General features: G+C 43.9%; 21 non-coding genes across 21 annotated transcripts; 15 read left to right on the forward strand and 6 right to left on the reverse strand.

Annotated features, from left to right (window-relative positions):
* Positions 1 to 105: 105 nt before the first annotated feature.
* Positions 106 to 178, forward strand: trnak-uuu (transfer RNA lysine (anticodon UUU)). Its single transcript has one exon. It is a non-coding gene; the product is annotated as a tRNA-Lys (tRNA).
* Positions 179 to 648: 470 nt separating this feature from the next.
* On the forward strand, positions 649 to 735 carry trnay-gua (transfer RNA tyrosine (anticodon GUA)). The gene is given in 2 exon segments: positions 649 to 685; positions 700 to 735. It is a non-coding gene; the product is annotated as a tRNA-Tyr (tRNA).
* A 62-nt stretch (positions 736 to 797) lies between these two features.
* Positions 798 to 869, reverse strand: trnae-cuc (transfer RNA glutamic acid (anticodon CUC)). Its single transcript has one exon. It is a non-coding gene; the product is annotated as a tRNA-Glu (tRNA).
* Positions 870 to 1,073: 204 nt separating this feature from the next.
* On the forward strand, positions 1,074 to 1,146 carry trnak-uuu (transfer RNA lysine (anticodon UUU)). The gene has a single exon. It is a non-coding gene; the product is annotated as a tRNA-Lys (tRNA).
* Positions 1,147 to 1,764: 618 nt separating this feature from the next.
* On the reverse strand, positions 1,765 to 1,836 carry trnae-cuc (transfer RNA glutamic acid (anticodon CUC)). Its single transcript has one exon. It is a non-coding gene; the product is annotated as a tRNA-Glu (tRNA).
* Positions 1,837 to 2,040: 204 nt separating this feature from the next.
* On the forward strand, positions 2,041 to 2,113 carry trnak-uuu (transfer RNA lysine (anticodon UUU)). Its single transcript has one exon. It is a non-coding gene; the product is annotated as a tRNA-Lys (tRNA).
* Positions 2,114 to 2,583: 470 nt separating this feature from the next.
* On the forward strand, positions 2,584 to 2,670 carry trnay-gua (transfer RNA tyrosine (anticodon GUA)). Its single transcript is given in 2 exon segments — positions 2,584 to 2,620; positions 2,635 to 2,670. It is a non-coding gene; the product is annotated as a tRNA-Tyr (tRNA).
* An 881-nt stretch (positions 2,671 to 3,551) lies between these two features.
* trnay-gua (transfer RNA tyrosine (anticodon GUA)) lies at positions 3,552 to 3,638 on the forward strand. The gene is given in 2 exon segments: positions 3,552 to 3,588; positions 3,603 to 3,638. It is a non-coding gene; the product is annotated as a tRNA-Tyr (tRNA).
* A 62-nt stretch (positions 3,639 to 3,700) lies between these two features.
* Positions 3,701 to 3,772, reverse strand: trnae-cuc (transfer RNA glutamic acid (anticodon CUC)). The gene has a single exon. It is a non-coding gene; the product is annotated as a tRNA-Glu (tRNA).
* A 204-nt stretch (positions 3,773 to 3,976) lies between these two features.
* trnak-uuu (transfer RNA lysine (anticodon UUU)) lies at positions 3,977 to 4,049 on the forward strand. Its single transcript has one exon. It is a non-coding gene; the product is annotated as a tRNA-Lys (tRNA).
* Positions 4,050 to 4,519: 470 nt separating this feature from the next.
* On the forward strand, positions 4,520 to 4,606 carry trnay-gua (transfer RNA tyrosine (anticodon GUA)). Its single transcript is given in 2 exon segments — positions 4,520 to 4,556; positions 4,571 to 4,606. It is a non-coding gene; the product is annotated as a tRNA-Tyr (tRNA).
* Positions 4,607 to 5,487: 881 nt separating this feature from the next.
* trnay-gua (transfer RNA tyrosine (anticodon GUA)) lies at positions 5,488 to 5,574 on the forward strand. Its single transcript is given in 2 exon segments — positions 5,488 to 5,524; positions 5,539 to 5,574. It is a non-coding gene; the product is annotated as a tRNA-Tyr (tRNA).
* A 61-nt stretch (positions 5,575 to 5,635) lies between these two features.
* Positions 5,636 to 5,707, reverse strand: trnae-cuc (transfer RNA glutamic acid (anticodon CUC)). The gene has a single exon. It is a non-coding gene; the product is annotated as a tRNA-Glu (tRNA).
* Positions 5,708 to 5,911: 204 nt separating this feature from the next.
* Positions 5,912 to 5,984, forward strand: trnak-uuu (transfer RNA lysine (anticodon UUU)). Its single transcript has one exon. It is a non-coding gene; the product is annotated as a tRNA-Lys (tRNA).
* A 470-nt stretch (positions 5,985 to 6,454) lies between these two features.
* Positions 6,455 to 6,541, forward strand: trnay-gua (transfer RNA tyrosine (anticodon GUA)). Its single transcript is given in 2 exon segments — positions 6,455 to 6,491; positions 6,506 to 6,541. It is a non-coding gene; the product is annotated as a tRNA-Tyr (tRNA).
* An 880-nt stretch (positions 6,542 to 7,421) lies between these two features.
* Positions 7,422 to 7,508, forward strand: trnay-gua (transfer RNA tyrosine (anticodon GUA)). The gene is given in 2 exon segments: positions 7,422 to 7,458; positions 7,473 to 7,508. It is a non-coding gene; the product is annotated as a tRNA-Tyr (tRNA).
* A 62-nt stretch (positions 7,509 to 7,570) lies between these two features.
* On the reverse strand, positions 7,571 to 7,642 carry trnae-cuc (transfer RNA glutamic acid (anticodon CUC)). Its single transcript has one exon. It is a non-coding gene; the product is annotated as a tRNA-Glu (tRNA).
* Positions 7,643 to 8,389: 747 nt separating this feature from the next.
* Positions 8,390 to 8,476, forward strand: trnay-gua (transfer RNA tyrosine (anticodon GUA)). The gene is given in 2 exon segments: positions 8,390 to 8,426; positions 8,441 to 8,476. It is a non-coding gene; the product is annotated as a tRNA-Tyr (tRNA).
* Positions 8,477 to 8,538: 62 nt separating this feature from the next.
* Positions 8,539 to 8,610, reverse strand: trnae-cuc (transfer RNA glutamic acid (anticodon CUC)). Its single transcript has one exon. It is a non-coding gene; the product is annotated as a tRNA-Glu (tRNA).
* A 204-nt stretch (positions 8,611 to 8,814) lies between these two features.
* Positions 8,815 to 8,887, forward strand: trnak-uuu (transfer RNA lysine (anticodon UUU)). The gene has a single exon. It is a non-coding gene; the product is annotated as a tRNA-Lys (tRNA).
* A 469-nt stretch (positions 8,888 to 9,356) lies between these two features.
* trnay-gua (transfer RNA tyrosine (anticodon GUA)) lies at positions 9,357 to 9,443 on the forward strand. Its single transcript is given in 2 exon segments — positions 9,357 to 9,393; positions 9,408 to 9,443. It is a non-coding gene; the product is annotated as a tRNA-Tyr (tRNA).
* The last annotated feature ends 8,986 nt before the right edge of the window (positions 9,444 to 18,429 follow it).

Consider the following 18,429-nt stretch of genomic DNA (forward strand, 5'->3'; position numbering starts at 1 on the left):
ACCAGAACATGTGGACCTTTTTGTGTCAAGACTGTCAAATGCTTCCCATGTCAGAGGTCAAGAATATCTGGACATGTTCTGAATCACAGAGCAAGGCTAAATTTAGCCTGGATAGCTCAGTCGGTAGAGCATCAGACTTTTAATCTGAGGGTCCAGGGTTCAAGTCCCTGTTCAGGCGTTGAACTTTACATGACCGTCAGCTCTTGAGCACCATTCACTCATCGTCAGGCAGGCTTTTGGATTAAGCTGAACTTCCAGCTTTACGTCTGCCTACCTGTGACTTCCTTGTCATTAATTCTTTTGTCTATGTCCTTGTTAATGATGACAAAAAAAACCCCAATTAAAGCCACTCAGCCTTTCCTTTCTCTCTCTCTATGTGACATCACAATAGATTTTCTCAAAAAGCAATTCAAATTGTTCTAACCATTGGTGGGACCAACCCGTGGCCTTTTACCATCCACGTGTCCAAAATGCAGTACGCATGCCAATGTTGTTAACAGACATACGTGTTGGTAGCTCTACATGTCCAACTGGTACAGTGTGAGGTTTCCTCTTTGGTGGACCTTAAAGAGTTGAAAAAGCCACAACCGAACTGGTATCTTTGTCAACGTCCTTGTTTCTGGATCTATGCTGCATGTGCGTCAGAATCCTTCGGTAGCTCAGATGGTAGAGCGGAGGACTGTAGAGGTTAAAGCAGTAATCCTTAGGCCACCGGTTCAAATCCGGTTCGAAGGAAGCTTCTTTTTTTCCAGGATATTACTGCCTTTAATGTCATGATGAGCAAAAAGTTTTCTGTTTTCCCTGACCGGGAATCGAACCCGGGCCGCGGCGGTGAGAGCGCCGAATCCTAGCCACTAGACCATCAGGGACAGCGATGTTATGCTAATGGATGAAGGCTTTTACGTGAGTTCTGGCTGGCCGTTATTAATGAGTGAAGAAAGACCAGAATGTGGGTTATTCGTGACCACACCAGAACATGTGGACCTTTTTGTGTCAAGACTGTCAAATGCTTCCCATGTCAGAGGTCAAGAATATCTGCACATGTTCTGAATCACAGAGCAAGGCTAAACGTAGCCTGGATAGCTCAGTCGGTAGAGCATCAGACTTTTAATCTGAGGGTCCAGGGTTCAAGTCCCTGTTCAGGCGTTGAACTTTACATGACCGTCAGCTCTTGAGCACCATTCACTCATCGTCAGGCAGGCTTTTGGATTAAGCTGAACTTCCAGCTTTACGTCTGCCTACCTGTGACTTCCTTGTCATTAATTCTTTTGTCTATGTCCTTGTTAATGATGACAAAAAAACACCAATTAAAGCCACTCAGCCTTTCCTTTCTCTCTCTCTATGTGACATCACAATAGATTTTCTCAAAAAGCAATTCAAATTGTTCTAACCATTGGTGGGACCAACCCGTGGCCTTTTACCATCCACGTGTCCAAAATGCAGTACGCATGCCAATGTTGTTAACAGACATACGTGTTGGTAGCTCTACATGTCCAACTGGTACAGTGTGAGGTTTCCTCTTTGGTGGACCTTAAAGAGTTGAAAAAGCCACAACCGAACTGGTATCTTTGTCAACGTCCTTGTTTCTGGATCTATGCTGCATGTGCGTCAGAATCATTCGGTAGCTCAGATGGTAGAGCGGAGGACTGTAGAGGTTAAAGCAACAATCCTTAGGCCACCGGTTCAAATCCGGTTCGAAGGAAGCTTCTTTTTTTCCAGGATATTACTGCCTTTAATGTCATGATGAGCAAAAAGTTTTCTGTTTTCCCTGACCGGGAATCGAACCCAGGCCGCGGCGGTGAGAGCGCCGAATCCTAGCCACTAGACCATCAGGGACAGCGATGATATGCTAATGGATGAAGGCTTTTACATGAGTTCTGGCTGGCCGTTATTCATGAGTGAAGAAAGACCAGAATGTGGGTTATTCGTGACCACACCAGAACATGTGGACCTTTTTGTGTCAAGACTGTCAAATGCTTCCCATGTCAGAGGTCAAGAATATCTGGACATGTTCTGAATCACAGAGCAAGGCTAAATTTAGCCTGGATAGCTCAGTCGGTAGAGCATCAGACTTTTAATCTGAGGGTCCAGGGTTCAAGTCCCTGTTCAGGCGTTGAACTTTACATGACCGTCAGCTCTTGAGCACCATTCACTCATCGTCAGGCAGGCTTTTGGATTAAGCTGAACTTCCAGCTTTACGTCTGCCTACCTGTGACTTCCTTGTCATTAATTCTTTTGTCTATGTCCTTGTTAATGATGACAAAAAAAACCCCAATTAAAGCCACTCAGCCTTTCCTTTCTCTCTCTCTATGTGACATCACAATAGATTTTCTCAAAAAGCAATTCAAATTGTTCTAACCATTGGTGGGACCAACCCGTGGCCTTTTACCATCCACGTGTCCAAAATGCAGTACGCATGCCAATGTTGTTAACAGACATACGTGTTGGTAGCTCTACATGTCCAACTGGTACAGTGTGAGGTTTCCTCTTTGGTGGACCTTAAAGAGTTGAAAAAGCCACAACCGAACTGGTATCTTTGTCAACGTCCTTGTTTCTGGATCTATGCTGCATGTGCGTCAGAATCCTTCGGTAGCTCAGATGGTAGAGCGGAGGACTGTAGAGGTTAAAGCAACAATCCTTAGGCCACCGGTTCAAATCCGGTTCGAAGGAAGCTTCTTTTTTTCCAGGATATTACTGCCTTTAATGTCATGATGAGCAAAAAGTTTTCTGTTTTCCCTGACCGGGAATCGAACCCGGGCCGCGGCGCTGAGAGCGCCGAATCCTAGCCACTAGACCATCAGGGACAGCGATGTTATGCTAATGGATGAAGGCTTTTACATGAGTTCTGGCTGGCCGTTATTCATGAGTGAAGAAAGACCAGAATGTGGGTTATTCGTGACCACACCAGAACATGCGGACCTTTTTGTGTCAAGACTGTCAAATGCTTCCCATGTCAGAGGTCAAGAATATCTGGACATGTTCTGAATCACAAAGTAAGGCTAAACGTATCCTGGATAGCTCAGTCGGTAGAGCATCAGTCTTTTAATCTGAGGGTCCAGGGTTCAAGTCCCTGTTCAGGCGTTGAACTTTACATGACCGTCAGCTCTTGAGCACCATTCACTCATCGTCAGGCAGGCTTTTGGATTAAGCTGAACTTCCAGCTTTACGTCTGCCTACCTGTGACTTCCTTGTCATTAATTCTTTTGTCTATGTCCTTGTTAATGATGACAAAAAAAACACCAATTAAAGCCACTCAGCCTTTCCTTTCTCTCTCTCTATGTGACATCACAATAGATTTTCTCAAAAAGCAATTCAAATTGTTCTAACCATTGGTGGGACCAACCCGTGGCCTTTTACCATCCACGTGTCCAAAATGCAGTACGCATGCCAATGTTGTTAACAGACATACGTGTTGGTAGCTCTACATGTCCAACTGGTACAGTGTGAGGTTTCCTCTTTGGTGGACCTTAAAGAGTTGAAAAAGCCACAACCGAACTGGTATCTTTGTCAACGTCCTTGTTTCTGGATCTATGCTGCATGTGCCTCAGAATCCTTCGGTAGCTCAGATGGTAGAGCGGAGGACTGTAGAGGTTAAAGCAGTAATCCTTAGGCCACCGGTTCAAATCCGGTTCGAAGGAAGCTTCTTTTTTTCCAGGATATTACTGCCTTTAATGTCATGATGAGCAAAAAGTTTTCTGTTTTCCCTGACCGGGAATCGAACCCGGGCCGCGGCGGTGAGAGCGCCGAATCCTAGCCACTAGACCATCAGGGACAGCGATGTTATGCTAATGGATGAAGGCTTTTACGTGAGTTCTGGCTGGCCGTTATTAATGAGTGAAGAAAGACCAGAATGTGGGTTATTCGTGACCACACCAGAACATGTGGACCTTTTTGTGTCAAGACTGTCAAATGCTTCCCATGTCAGAGGTCAAGAATATCTGGACATGTTCTGAATCACAGAGCAAAGCTAAACGTAGCCTGGATAGCTCAGTCGGTAGAGCATCAGACTTTTAATCTGAGGGTCCAGGGTTCAAGTCCCTGTTCAGGTGTTGAACTTTACATGACCGTCAGCTCTTGAGCACCATTCACTCATCGTCAGGCAGGCTTTTGGATTAAGCTGAACTTCCAGCTTTACGTCTGCCTACCTGTGACTTCCTTGTCATTAATTCTTTTGTCTATGTCCTTGTTAATGATGACAAAAAAAACCCCAATTAAAGCCACTCAGCCTTTCCTTTCTCTCTCTCTATGTGACATCACAATAGATTTTCTCAAAAAGCAATTCAAATTGTTCTAACCATTGGTGGGACCAACCCGTGGCCTTTTACCATCCACGTGTCCAAAATGCAGTACGCATGCCAATGTTGTTAACAGACATACGTGTTGGTAGCTCTACATGTCCAACTGGTACAGTGTGAGGTTTCCTCTTTGGTGGACCTTAAAGAGTTGAAAAAGCCACAACCGAACTGGTATCTTTGTCAACGTCCTTGTTTCTGGATCTATGCTGCATGTGCGTCAGAATCCTTCGGTAGCTCAGATGGTAGAGCGGAGGACTGTAGAGGTTAAAGCAACAATCCTTAGGCCACCGGTTCAAATCCGGTTCGAAGGAAGCTTCTTTTTTTCCAGGATATTACTGCCTTTAATGTCATGATGAGCAAAAAGTTTTCTGTTTTCCCTGACCGGGAATCGAACCCGGGCCGCGGCGCTGAGAGCGCCGAATCCTAGCCACTAGACCATCAGGGACAGCGATGTTATGCTAATGGATGAAGGCTTTTACATGAGTTCTGGCTGGCCGTTATTCATGAGTGAAGAAAGACCAGAATGTGGGTTATTCGTGACCACACCAGAACATGCGGACCTTTTTGTGTCAAGACTGTCAAATGCTTCCCATGTCAGAGGTCAAGAATATCTGGACATGTTCTGAATCACAAAGTAAGGCTAAACGTATCCTGGATAGCTCAGTCGGTAGAGCATCAGTCTTTTAATCTGAGGGTCCAGGGTTCAAGTCCCTGTTCAGGCGTTGAACTTTACATGACCGTCAGCTCTTGAGCACCATTCACTCATCGTCAGGCAGGCTTTTGGATTAAGCTGAACTTCCAGCTTTACGTCTGCCTACCTGTGACTTCCTTGTCATTAATTCTTTTGTCTATGTCCTTGTTAATGATGACAAAAAAAACACCAATTAAAGCCACTCAGCCTTTCCTTTCTCTCTCTCTATGTGACATCACAATAGATTTTCTCAAAAAGCAATTCAAATTGTTCTAACCATTGGTGGGACCAACCCGTGGCCTTTTACCATCCACGTGTCCAAAATGCAGTACGCATGCCAATGTTGTTAACAGACATACGTGTTGGTAGCTCTACATGTCCAACTGGTACAGTGTGAGGTTTCCTCTTTGGTGGACCTTAAAGAGTTGAAAAAGCCACAACCGAACTGGTATCTTTGTCAACGTCCTTGTTTCTGGATCTATGCTGCATGTGCCTCAGAATCCTTCGGTAGCTCAGATGGTAGAGCGGAGGACTGTAGAGGTTAAAGCAGTAATCCTTAGGCCACCGGTTCAAATCCGGTTCGAAGGAAGCTTCTTTTTTCCAGGATATTACTGCCTTTAATGTCATGATGAGCAAAAAGTTTTCTGTTTTCCCTGACCGGGAATCGAACCCGGGCCGCGGCGGTGAGAGCGCCGAATCCTAGCCACTAGACCATCAGGGACAGCGATGTTATGCTAATGGATGAAGGCTTTTACGTGAGTTCTGGCTGGCCGTTATTAATGAGTGAAGAAAGACCAGAATGTGGGTTATTCGTGACCACACCAGAACATGTGGACCTTTTTGTGTCAAGACTGTCAAATGCTTCCCATGTCAGAGGTCAAGAATATCTGGACATGTTCTGAATCACAGAGCAAGGCTAAACGTAGCCTGGATAGCTCAGTCGGTAGAGCATCAGACTTTTAATCTGAGGGTCCAGGGTTCAAGTCCCTGTTCAGGTGTTGAACTTTACATGACCGTCAGCTCTTGAGCACCATTCACTCATCGTCAGGCAGGCTTTTGGATTAAGCTGAACTTCCAGCTTTACGTCTGCCTACCTGTGACTTCCTTGTCATTAATTCTTTTGTCTATGTCCTTGTTAATGATGACAAAAAAAACACCAATTAAAGCCACTCAGCCTTTCCTTTCTCTCTCTCTATGTGACATCACAATAGATTTTCTCAAAAAGCAATTCAAATTGTTCTAACCATTGGTGGGACCAACCCGTGGCCTTTTACCATCCACGTGTCCAAAATGCAGTACGCATGCCAATGTTGTTAACAGACATACGTGTTGGTAGCTCTACATGTCCAACTGGTACAGTGTGAGGTTTCCTCTTTGGTGGACCTTAAAGAGTTGAAAAAGCCACAACCGAACTGGTATCTTTGTCAACGTCCTTGTTTCTGGATCTATGCTGCATGTGCGTCAGAATCCTTCGGTAGCTCAGATGGTAGAGCGGAGGACTGTAGAGGTTAAAGCAACAATCCTTAGGCCACCGGTTCAAATCCGGTTCGAAGGAAGCTTCTTTTTTTCCAGGATATTACTGCCTTTAATGTCATGATGAGCAAAAAGTTTTCTGTTTTCCCTGACCGGGAATCGAACCCGGGCCGCGGCGCTGAGAGCGCCGAATCCTAGCCACTAGACCATCAGGGACAGCGATGTTATGCTAATGGATGAAGGCTTTTACATGAGTTCTGGCTGGCCGTTATTCATGAGTGAAGAAAGACCAGAATGTGGGTTATTCGTGACCACACCAGAACATGCGGACCTTTTTGTGTCAAGACTGTCAAATGCTTCCCATGTCAGAGGTCAAGAATATCTGGACATGTTCTGAATCACAAAGTAAGGCTAAACGTATCCTGGATAGCTCAGTCGGTAGAGCATCAGTCTTTTAATCTGAGGGTCCAGGGTTCAAGTCCCTGTTCAGGCGTTGAACTTTACATGACCGTCAGCTCTTGAGCACCATTCACTCATCGTCAGGCAGGCTTTTGGATTAAGCTGAACTTCCAGCTTTACGTCTGCCTACCTGTGACTTCCTTGTCATTAATTCTTTTGTCTATGTCCTTGTTAATGATGACAAAAAAACACCAATTAAAGCCACTCAGCCTTTCCTTTCTCTCTCTCTATGTGACATCACAATAGATTTTCTCAAAAAGCAATTCAAATTGTTCTAACCATTGGTGGGACCAACCCGTGGCCTTTTACCATCCACGTGTCCAAAATGCAGTACGCATGCCAATGTTGTTAACAGACATACGTGTTGGTAGCTCTACATGTCCAACTGGTACAGTGTGAGGTTTCCTCTTTGGTGGACCTTAAAGAGTTGAAAAAGCCACAACCGAACTGGTATCTTTGTCAACGTCCTTGTTTCTGGATCTATGCTGCATGTGCCTCAGAATCCTTCGGTAGCTCAGATGGTAGAGCGGAGGACTGTAGAGGTTAAAGCAGTAATCCTTAGGCCACCGGTTCAAATCCGGTTCGAAGGAAGCTTCTTTTTTTCCAGGATATTACTGCCTTTAATGTCATGATGAGCAAAAAGTTTTCTGTTTTCCCTGACCGGGAATCGAACCCGGGCCGCGGCGGTGAGAGCGCCGAATCCTAGCCACTAGACCATCAGGGACAGCGATGTTATGCTAATGGATGAAGGCTTTTACGTGAGTTCTGGCTGGCCGTTATTAATGAGTGAAGAAAGACCAGAATGTGGGTTATTCGTGACCACACCAGAACATGTGGACCTTTTTGTGTCAAGACTGTCAAATGCTTCCCATGTCAGAGGTCAAGAATATCTGGACATGTTCTGAATCACAGAGCAAGGCTAAACGTAGCCTGGATAGCTCAGTCGGTAGAGCATCAGTCTTTTAATCTGAGGGTCCAGGGTTCAAGTCCCTGTTCAGGCGTTGAACTTTACATGACCGTCAGCTCTTGAGCACCATTCACTCATCGTCAGGCAGGCTTTTGGATTAAGCTGAACTTCCAGCTTTACGTCTGCCTACCTGTGACTTCCTTGTCATTAATTCTTTTGTCTATGTCCTTGTTAATGATGACAAAAAAAACACCAATTAAAGCCACTCAGCCTTTCCTTTCTCTCTCTCTATGTGACATCACAATAGATTTTCTCAAAAAGCAATTCAAATTGTTCTAACCATTGGTGGGACCAACCCGTGGCCTTTTACCATCCACGTGTCCAAAATGCAGTACGCATGCCAATGTTGTTAACAGACATACGTGTTGGTAGCTCTACATGTCCAACTGGTACAGTGTGAGGTTTCCTCTTTGGTGGACCTTAAAGAGTTGAAAAAGCCACAACCGAACTGGTATCTTTGTCAACGTCCTTGTTTCTGGATCTATGCTGCATGTGCCTCAGAATCCTTCGGTAGCTCAGATGGTAGAGCGGAGGACTGTAGAGGTTAAAGCAGTAATCCTTAGGCCACCGGTTCAAATCCGGTTCGAAGGAAGCTTCTTTTTTTCCAGGATATTACTGCCTTTAATGTCATGATGAGCAAAAAGTTTTCTGTTTTCCCTGACCGGGAATCGAACCCGGGCCGCGGCGGTGAGAGCGCCGAATCCTAGCCACTAGACCATCAGGGACAGCGATGTTATGCTAATGGATGAAGGCTTTTACGTGAGTTCTGGCTGGCCGTTATTAATGAGTGAAGAAAGACCAGAATGTGGGTTATTCGTGACCACACCAGAACATGTGGACCTTTTTGTGTCAAGACTGTCAAATGCTTCCCATGTCAGAGGTCAAGAATATCTGGACATGTTCTGAATCACAGAGCAAGGCTAAACGTAGCCTGGATAGCTCAGTCGGTAGAGCATCAGACTTTTAATCTGAGGGTCCAGGGTTCAAGTCCCTGTTCAGGTGTTGAACTTTACATGACCGTCAGCTCTTGAGCACCATTCACTCATCGTCAGGCAGGCTTTTGGATTAAGCTGAACTTCCAGCTTTACGTCTTCCTACCTGTGACTTCCTTGTCATTAATTCTTTTGTCTATGTCCTTGTTAATGATGACAAAAAAACACCAATTAAAGCCACTCAGCCTTTCCTTTCTCTCTCTCTATGTGACATCACAATAGATTTTCTCAAAAAGCAATTCAAATTGTTCGAACCATTGGTGGGACCAACCCGTGGCCTTTTACCATCCACGTGTCCAAAATGCAGTACGCATGCCAATGTTGTTAACAGACATACTTGTTGGTAGCTCTACATGTCCAACTGGTACAGTGTGAGGTTTCCTCTTTGGTGGACCTTAAAGAGTTGAAAAAGCCACAACCAAACTGGTATCTTTGTCAACGTCCTTGTTTCTGGATCTATGCTGCATGTGCGTCAGAATCCTTCGGTAGCTCAGATGGTAGAGCGGAGGACTGTAGAGGTTAAAGCAGCAATCCTTAGGCCACCGGTTCAAATCCGGTTCGAAGGAAGCTTCTTTTTTTCCAGGATACTACTGCCTTTAATGTCATGATGAGCTAAAAGTTTTCTGTTTTGCCTGACCGGGAATCGAACCCAGGCCGCGGCGGTGAGAGCGCCGAATCCTAGCCACTAGACCATCAGGGACAGCGATGTTATGCTAATGGATGAAGGCTTTTACATGAGTTCTGGCTGGCAGTTATTCATGAGTGAAGAAAGACCAGAATGTGGGTTATTCGTGACCAAGCCAGAACATGTGGACCTTTTTGTGTCAAGACTGTCACATGCTTCCCATGTCAGAGATGCAAGGACTAGAGCATGCAAATGTTTTTCAAGGTCCTCCCTAAAGCTATGTTGACCACATTTAGTTGCAAACTTTACTTGATTTATACGAATGGAAAAATGCCTTGACATTGGTTATTACTGGCTGTTAGTTGTTATACAAACCATAAATCATGTTTGCAAGAGCCATGACTCTTTTAACCATCTGCAATCACTTAAGAAATGTGAGAACGCTAGAGTCGTCAACACTTGGAATGTCCCGTATTATGTACATTCATTGTTTGCGCACTCAAATTTGCTTAACTTCCAAGTTAGTCAATGTCCAATTTCAAATTCCTTTGATTTGTAGTGAGAATGACTCTTCTATGGAGCTTTTTTAGTGTCACCAGAACCTGAACCTGAAATCATTATAACTTGAAAAAACAGTCTGTACCATTCAGGTATGCAAAAATTCAAGTTAAAATTCAGGTTCAAGTCGAAATTCAGGTTCGGGTCACAATTCAGGTTCGGGTCGCAATTCAGGTTTGGGTCGAAATTCAGGTTCGGGTCAAAATGCAGATTCGGGTCGTAACTACTTTGTTTCACAACAAATAGCTGTCTGACTGAACAGTTCTCTTGTATTGCATTAACAAATACGAGCCTCTTGCAGAGGTGGGTAGGAACGCGTTACATTTACTCCATTACATTTACTCAAGTAGATTTTTGGACAAAAATGTACTTGTAGGAGTAGTTTTAATATGAAAGACTTCTACTTTTACTTGAGTAAATATGTGATGAGAAAAACGCGACTTTTACTCCGTTACAATCGGATTTGCGCCGCGCGCTACCATTACTTTCGTTTTGTAAATATTTCGTCTTTTCAGTGAGAAGACTGACCAACCTCTCGTCACCCGAGTACGATTGACCAATCAAATGAAGCCGGTCAATCACGTGATCACATACGCAAACTTTCTCCACCGTAGTAAGAAAGTGACAGAAAAACCTCCCGAGCATCCCTGACCTCACATACAGCCAATGTTTACATTAAAAACGTGTAAAAAGGACAGCTATATAATGCGCTGCAGGGTTGCCAAATTTTCAAGATCTCTTTTAGTGAGATTTAAACTGGGGTGGGGGGTGGGGGTTTGGGTGGTGAACGTAAATTGTTGACGGGGGGTGTAAAATGGACACATATTAAGTGTTATATCGCGATCGATCGATCGTCAGTGGTTGGCGCCAGAGCGAACTAGTAACTCATTGAATCATAAATATGGATCAGAGGTAAATAAACTAGATTTTTTTCGGCGTGAGAAATCTGATGTGTGGCGTGTAAGCGTGTGAAGACAGTCAAATGCGTGTGTCTCATGCTCAATGCGTGAGAGTTTGCAACCTTGGCGCTGCCAATCGTGTCTGCAAACGTGTGGACATTTCAGCCTACAAGAACTCAACATGAAATATGAGGAAACACGATGCGATAAGTTTGCTGTATGTATAATTTTGTGTAATGCTATATCTCTGAGGCATAACGTTTGTATGATGTAATTATTAAATGTAACGCAGTGCAATACTAAAAACCAGTGTATAGAGTGTATACACTAGCAATATATGATGATTAAGTCTGCTACAAATTGATTCAGTTGGTGTCAAGTTGTAGTTACACGTATTGGCTGACAGTCTCATCAGTTAGTGCCTTTGTGGAACACATTAAAGTTATACAGGCCTAATAATTAGGAACAAACAAAAATACATATTATTTATAATAAATAATTTATATATATATTTATTTATAATAAATAATTTTTATCATTAAAAGTCATTGTTTCCCATAATTCAATTTCCCATGATGTAATTTACTGACACGAGACAGTACTCATGCATTTACTCACTACTTGAGTAGCTTTTAATCAAAGTACTTTTTAACTTTTACTCAAGTAATTTTTTGGGATGCATACTTTTACTTTTACTTGAGTAACATTTGGTTCAAGTAACTGTACTTTTACTTGAGTAAAATTGTTGAATACTCTACCCACCTCTGGCCTCTTGTAAACGATACGGAGCTAACCGACAGCTCCAAACTACGAGTTCAGGATGCTGTTTAACAATAATGTCGAATTTAGATTAGTGGTAGACGATGAGTGGCAGTAGCTGCTCAGCTGACAGCTGACAATAGAAACCAATACAAAGCGAAATATACTACAAATTGCACAAATACTAAATGCGATGCCACTCGCTCGCAGAGGTTTAAATTACGCTGATGGCGTGGAGGAACATTCACTGATAACTAGGGGTGGGAATCGTTTACTATCTCACGATTTGATTCCGATTTTGGGGGCCACAATTCAATTCAAAAATCGATTTTCGATTCAAAACGATTTTCGATTCAAAAAACGATTTGATTTATAAAAATGTCTGCTTCAGTCTATAAAATCTGCATGATCTACTACAGTCTGCTTTGCAAGACAGAACGACAAATACAGAAAATTAAGTGTCTTTCACATTTAAATAACAAAACTTAAGTGCTTTGGTAAAATAAAATGGTTTTTGTTGTTACCAAAATTCTTGAGCTTCATTTTGCGAGCTGTCAGGACTGGCTCGGATGCAGTTCCCCCAGCCGTCGCTAGGGGCACCAGAGTCAGTCCCAGACTAAACCGACATAATACTGTACATTCTCAGCCAGTCTCTGCTTTCTCTGTGATTGCTTGTTTAATGGTGTCTCGCCACCTCTCTGTTATGCTTTCTCTTTACTTATTTGAGTATCTCATGCGTCGCTTTCTGACCCATCTCAAGTTTTCCCAATCCTGTATGTCTTCCTATCCGTTTTGCCTTTATTTTTAGGAAGGGTTTTATTTTGATGCAGTGTTTTTTGCCAGTTACTTCTGCTGGTGTCCTTGGTTTTGTTTTCGCATTGCATTTATCCGCACTGTTTTTTAGTTACTGTTGTTGTTTTGTTTCTTCCTCCCGTCTCACTACGGTTGAGTGTTATTTTTCACGCGTTGTATTTTCCGCATTGGTTTTTTGTTTCTATTTACTCCGTGCCCTCACGGTTTTTCTTTCGATTCTCTTGCGCGTTGAGTCTCTCTAACGCGAGACTTCACCACGACTTAAAATCGATTTTGGGACATTTAAAATCGATTCTGAATCGTAATAAATGAGAATCGATTTTTGATATATGAATCAATTTTTTGGCACACCTCTACTGATAACCATACATCTATAATAATAAACCCTTTAAATTTAGTGCTGTCGTTAACGGTCTACCACTGTAGATTCACGTACCCTCCTATAATCTTAATTCGACGTTACAGCTAAACAGTATATTGATCTAGTAATATAGTGCTGTCTAGCTGGATGTCGGCTAGTATTTCACTCAACATAATTTTCAAATAAAAGTTATGAACCATCTTCAATTCAACAAATGGCGATTTGGAGCTCGTCGGGATGATTGAAGCGAGTGGCCGATACGCAGAGTCACCCAAGACTCTTTAGATGTCTGTCAGCAGACAGGCGGCATTTCTGGACAACGGAGACCATATCACGCAGCACTGGCCACACTAAGGACCACGATTATGTGGCAGCTGCCACAAGGTGCCATTTCTGGGTGGCACAGTGGTCACATTCGTGCTGCTTACATGCTACTTACACGCCAAACAGGGAGCGCACCCTTACAGGAGATTTAGCAGAAAGACGCGCCTCCCAATGACCTGTGAGATGTTTTGTGATTGGCCAGATGCAGTTCGATTAGCTCCGAGTTTGTTTGCTCATCCTAAGTATCCCGGATGCATTCCCGAACCTGCACTCTCGAACTGAACCTGAATTTCGACGCGAACCTGAATTACGACCCGAACCTGAATTTCGACCCGAACCTGAATTGCGACCCGAACCTGAAATTCGACCTGAACCTGAATTTTAACTCTTAAAACTGTCTTTTAAGATCTTGTGTTTTCCACTAACATTTATGGTTATTGTTAGGATGGACAACTAGCAAAGCTATGCTTAGGTGGACATGTTTCCTAACACTAGTTTAGCCAAACAGTAATTTTCAAAAATGTAACATTAAACATCTAACTTGCTAGCTAGTTTAACTGACACATGTTGCATAGCTACAAATTTGTAGTCTTGCCAAGAATACTGTTCCAAAATGTCTTATAGCCTAATCTAACTCAGAACTTCTCTTTACCTTCTCTGCCTGTCTGTCTTTTTTGCTATCCCTACTGTGGCATTTACATCAAGTAATGCGAGGTGGTCGACGTTATGTTTCTAATGCGTAGTTTATTGAACACTCACACTACACGTTGACATGACTTGCACAGACTGCTAGACCAACATACATATCTCGCTCCACGTGCATCATCGAACTCAGAGAAATCACGCATGCGCAGTATGCCGTTTTATGCACTCGAACATTCACAACACATGACATCTCCCCCCCCCTTTTCAAGTATAGTAGACACATACTATACAAACATTAACTGTTGGCATAACTTTTACCTATATGTTTACTCTGGTACATCCACTTATCACAGTTATCACTTGTAACCAAAATCTTCTTTATCCAACAAAACACATTCTTACAAAGTAACTTCTTTTTTTCCCTAACAACAGTAACTAAGGGTGTGGGTAGACTACCACAGTCCCCTTGAGATGAGGAGGGATTTATTCTGCCCTTTTTGTCCATCATCTCAACTAACTTGCATACCTGGGGTTTGGTTTAACAGGTACTTGGCAGAGTACCTGCGGTTGTAGTACTTTTCATATGACCGTTTAGCTTCCGCATCATTTTTCTTGACGGTCTCTAGATTTGGCCACATTGGCCGCAGGTTCTCTCTGAGTACAGGGAGTGTTGTGCGGATTTCTCGACCCATTAGCAACTTGGCAGGACTTTGCCTAGTTGGCTCTGTTGGTGTTGAGCGGTAGCTCAGAAGGGCTAGATGGGGGTTGTCTTGCTTGAGAATCCACTTTGCCGTCTTCACAGCTCGTTCTGCCATGCCATTGGATTGTGGGAAATGAGGGCTTGAAGTAATGTGCTGGAAGTCGTACTCAGCTGTGAAGTTTCTGAACTGTTCGGCTGAGAACTGAGGACCGTTATCTGTCATGAGCTCCTCTGGAATCCCATAGCGTGTGAAGATGCTTTTCAACTTCTGTATGACTGTTTCTGAGTTTGTTTTTTGTAAGTCTAGGATCTCGAGCCATCTGGAGTAGTAGTCGATCATGATTAAGTAGTGACGACCTTTGAACTCACACAGGTCAGCTGCGAGCTTTTGCCATGGTAGATCTGGCAATGGTGTGGAGATCAACGGTTCTCTGCTTTGGTTCGGTCTGTAGATGTTGCAATGTTTACATGACGCCACAAGCTTCTTCACATCACTGGCGATGCCTGGCCACCACACAGCGCCATTGTACCGTTCCCGGCACTTGGTAAGACCTTGGTGGCCCTCGTGAATCTTCTGCAACATGTAGTCTCTCATACTGCTAGGAATCACAATCTGTTTGCCACGTCGCAGCAATCCATTGGTCTCACTGAGTAAGCCACGCTCTTTGAAGTAGGCGCTTGCTCTGACAGCTACGCTCTTTGAGTGTTCTGGCCACCCCTTTAGGACGTACTTGAGGACACACTGGAGCTCAGTGTCTGTTCTTGTCTGGTCTTTTATCTGCTCGATGATCGACTTTCTCACTCTCAGGTCGTCCTCCACTGAGTCCACGTACACTTTCACCTCCGCTTCTAGGTCACCTGGATTGGTGTTCGCCATGGGCTGCCTAGATAGGGCGTCTGCGACAATAAGGTGTTTGCCTGGAACATATTCTGCGACTGAGTTAAACTTCATTAACCTGATAAGCAGGCGCTGACAACGAATTGGTGTGGTGTCAAGGTCTTTCAAGTTGATTAAGGTTACCAGTGGCTTGTGGTCTGTAAGCAGCTTGTATCTCTCTAAACCACAAAGATACTGGTAGAAACGCTCAGAAGCCCACACTCCAGCAAGGCACTCTTTTTCGATCTGCGCGTATCTCTTCTCGGCATCAGTCAACGTACGCGAACAGAACGCAACAGGCTTCAGGACTCTATCATGGCTCTGCAGGAGGACTCCTCCAAGCCCGTAACTGCTTGCGTCTGCACTGACGTCAGTTGGCTTTGCCGGATCAAAGAACTCCAAGACTGGTGCTGATGAAATTAGCTGTTTCACTTCTGCAAATGCTCTGTCTTGCTGTGGACCCCAGCACCAATCACGCTCAGTCTTGAGTAGCTTGTTGAGTGGCTGTAAGGCCATGGAGAGGTTTGGTAGGTAACGGCCTATGTAGTTCACCATACCAAGAAGCCATCTCAGCTCACTCACGCTCTGAGGTGGTTCCATTGTTGTTATGGCTTTGACCCTTTCTTGATTAGGTGCTATGCCGTCCTTGGTCACAACCTGTCCCAGGAAGTTTAGCTCTGGTCGGCTAAGCTTACATTTGTCTTTGTTGAGTCGTAGACCTGCGGCAGTGATGGTCTCCATAACTTGCTTTAGCCTCTGGTCGTGTAATTCGTCCATGTACACGACTGTCCCCTCATGCCCATGTAGCAGCTCAGACATCTTTCGCCGAAAGATCTTGGGCGCCGATGTGATCCCAAACGGTAGCCGTTTAAAACAGTATCTGCCAAGGGGTGTGATGAAGGTGGTCAGACGTGCACTGTTCTCTTCTAGAGGAATTTGCCAGAATCCACTCTCGGCGTCTAGGCTGGAGAACACAGTACTCTTCGCTAACTTGGGCATGATATCATCCAAGGTAGGTAAGATAAACTTTTCACGTTTTACATTTTCGTTGAGTTTTTTTAGATCCACACAAATTCTTATTTTTCCATTCTTTTTCATGACAGGTACCATGGGCGCACACCATTCGGTCGGGTCAGTCACTTTTTCTATTATGCCCATCGACTCCATTCTCTTTAACTCCTCTTCGACCCTGGGGAGTAGTGGAATTGGTACTCGCCGTGGCGTAGCGATGCTGTATGGCTCTGCGCCTTCTTTGAGTATGATTTTCACTGGTTCTCCTTTCATGCATTTTTTTCCTTTCGCATTGCACCGCTCGGCCTCCGTATGATCACGCCCACGACTCGTGCATGCTCCTTTTTTCGTCTTTTTATTTATCTTCGCCATATTGCCAAATCTCTTGTGTTCGGTTTTCCTCACTGTCTTTACGTTATCCACGTGCTCTGCGCCGTGTCCTCTCTCTGTGTTCTGTGACTTGATCAACTCACAATGCCTGGCTGTTTCAATGGCAGTCTTCAATGGTAAATCAATTTTCATTTGCAGTCTCTGCGACACTTGTTTATCTCGAATTCCGATCACTATGCGATCCCGCATTTGTTCCTCTTTTAGTGCCCCAAAATCACAGTTTTCAGCTAGTTCATACAGTTGCCTGACGAATGCTTCTACACTCTCGCCCGGTTGTTGAACTCTTAAGTGAAACTTAGCATGCTCATTGATCACGTTTCGTTTCGGAATGAAATGTTCGTCGAATTTAGCCATTACAACGTCGTACACATCTGCATCCATTGCATCAGTAAACGTAAAAGCCTTAAAAATGTGCTCAGCCTCCGCTCCCATGGAATAAATCAATGCATTTACCTGCACTTTTTCCTCCTCCTCCGTGAGCAGTGAAGCTATGCGATACCTGCCGAACCTTAGCTTCCAGTCAGGCCATGCTTCGGGCTTCGAGAAATCAAACTGCTCCGGTGGGTTAAACTTTGCCATGGCGATGCACACTCTGGTCCAAGTTTTCTTCTGACACCATGTGGCGTTTACATCGAGTAACGCAAGGTGGACGACGTTATGTTTCTAATGCGTAGTTTATTGAACACTCACACTACACGTTGACATGACTTGCACAGACTGCTAGACCGACATACATATCTCGTGCCACGTGCGTCATCGAACTCAGGGCAATCACGCATGCGCAGTATGCCGTTTTATGCACTCGAACACTACACTACACATGACACCTACATCCAGTCCACTGTAATGCCTCTCCTGATAAGGTGAACACCAATCATACACATCTTATTGTTCTTAATTGTCTTTAGACACATCTCAATTCTTCTGTATTTAACTTAACATTGACATAACATTCTTATTAAACATTAAACTCTTTCCTGACACCCATGTGTTGTGAATATGTTCTCCTGGCGCCGGCTACGGAACAATGAGGGACGAACAAATTTATAATGCTGTTTATGAATCCCGAAGGCTATGATCTACTGTAATGTGCAAAAATAGGACACCAAGCACAACACTACTTACAATGACCAGCCACCAAGAAGCGCAAACACTGACACAGCCTTAAAGGTTCGATCAAAATCTGGAGGCACCTGAACACACAGCAACCCCACTCATAGCATTATAAAGCTCTGTACCAGTAGATGAGCAAAGATAACAATCCCCTCGCTCAGCTGGTCCTTAACTATATACAAACACTTATAAAACGCTCACACAGTCTAATACTAACACCAGGACCAGGAGGACATAACCAATCTGATCAGAACCAACGATGAATACTGGGAAACTCAAAATAACAAAGTAGAATGCAGTGTTATCTAGCTCTAAAGAAATTGTGGCAGAGTACTAGTCTCTCGTCAACTTCACACTGCATTTTTATAATAGCAGTATAATACTATAATACTTAATTATTAATAAGTAATACTTAGCAGTAAGTAGCCTAACTGTAGCAAGTTTAGCTAGCGATCTGAGGTAACTATGTTTAATTAT

This window comes from Brachyhypopomus gauderio, unplaced genomic scaffold (genome assembly GCF_052324685.1).
Source record: "Brachyhypopomus gauderio isolate BG-103 unplaced genomic scaffold, BGAUD_0.2 sc94, whole genome shotgun sequence".
Classification (NCBI taxonomy): Eukaryota; Metazoa; Chordata; class Actinopteri; order Gymnotiformes; family Hypopomidae; genus Brachyhypopomus; species Brachyhypopomus gauderio.